Source organism: Nicotiana attenuata, unplaced genomic scaffold (genome assembly GCF_001879085.1).
Source record: "Nicotiana attenuata strain UT unplaced genomic scaffold, NIATTr2, whole genome shotgun sequence".
In the NCBI taxonomy this organism is placed as follows: domain Eukaryota; kingdom Viridiplantae; phylum Streptophyta; class Magnoliopsida; order Solanales; family Solanaceae; genus Nicotiana; species Nicotiana attenuata.
In genome coordinates this window covers 266,586-268,097 of record NW_017671216.1, presented here as the reverse complement: position 1 = coordinate 268,097, position 1,512 = coordinate 266,586, and the positions used below count along the sequence as shown (strand labels likewise).

The following is a 1,512-nucleotide window of genomic DNA, read 5'->3' as shown; positions in this document are numbered from 1 at the left end:
TTTTCACGATTTAGATTGTGGTGAGTAGACCTGGCAAAATGATTAAAATTAATAATTATCCACCCAACCCAACCCACTAAAAATGGATTGGATAACTTACTTTTTAAAATATGGTTGAATATGAATAATTATCCATATTATCCTCTAGAAAAATGGGTAACCAAATGGGTAACCCATGATAAAATATGGATAATACAATGTTAAAGCTATTGTCGGCTATTTTCACCACTTCAAGAGAAAAGCCCTAAATTTCCAATTCCTCAAATATCTCCCCTTCTTCCCAAAGCATCGCCGGCGACTTCTCCGGTGAGTTCCAACTTCCGATAATTCTCTCTCTCTGACTTCTTCGCTTTCTAGGCTTCAATTTCCTTTCACAAGATTTTGGTTAGTCGGAACTTGGAAGCGTTTTGAAATCCTAGTGGGCAAACCAAGAGTGGAAGCTTAAAACAAGAGTGAAAGTGTTACAGGTTCGTTTAATAGAAGGAACTGTCGGAACTTGGAGTCTTAATACAAATATGCTGCATTTGAAGGAAGCCAACTTTCAATAGATTCACAGGTTCGTTCTTCTTCCTTGAGCATTATAATTGCTCAAACTAAAGTTTGTTGAAAATTTAGGAAATTATTCAATTTTCACCTGAAAATAGTGTAAAGTTAATGTTGATGACTAACTTTGAGCAAATTGATTTGCTTGCTATGGTTTTGTGAAAACAGAACACCTACCAAGAGTATTTGAAGCTTAAAACAAGAGTGGAAGTGTTACAACAATCTCAAAGGTGAGAAAAACATTAAGTAGACCAAGATTAGATATAAATTTTAACTCCAGAGTACTGCATTCTCTATCACTTATCAATGAATTGATTTATGTCGAGCCTAATTCCTACTGTTCACTTCATCTTTTGATAGAGATATCGATGGAAGGTATTGCTGATTCTTGTGTACAGAGCTCTTCAACTACGATAAAACGATAAAAAAGACAATTTTCCACTGTTTGGGATTCTTCTGTTAAGGTAACAGAGCCTAGTATTTCTAGTGATGGAAAGTTTAAAGTCCAATGTACTCTTTGTAAAAAAGACTTCATATACGATCCTAAATTTAGAACATCAAATTTGAAGCGCCATTTGTTGATAAAACATCCGTTGAATAATGCTAAAGAGGGTCAAAGTGAACCGATAGATCAGAACGTTTATCGAGAGAAAATATCGTTATCCATAGTCAAGCATAACTATGCTTTCAATTTGGTAGAACATAAAGGCATTAGGGACCTTCATACATATTTAAATCCAGTAGCGAAGCACATATCAAGAGACACGGCCAAGTCAGATATCTTGATTTATGTATGCAAGCGAAAAAGAACTTTTAAAAAATGAGCCTGCCATTATTCCTAATAGAGTGTGTTTGACATCAGATATGTGGACTTCATTAGCATCTAATGGCTATATGTGTGTAACGACTCTGTCACGCCCCGAATCTGGGCCTGGACGTAAGACGGCACTCGGTGCCTGACTATATTTG

General features: G+C 35.8%; 1 long non-coding RNA gene across 1 annotated transcript; it reads left to right on the top strand.

Moving 5' to 3' along the window:
* Positions 1 to 234: 234 nt before the first annotated feature.
* LOC109206753 lies at positions 235 to 1,160 on the top strand. Its single transcript, XR_002064899.1, has 3 exons — positions 235 to 556; positions 712 to 773; positions 904 to 1,160. It is a non-coding gene; the product is annotated as an uncharacterized LOC109206753 (long non-coding RNA).
* Positions 1,161 to 1,512: the final 352 nt, after the last annotated feature.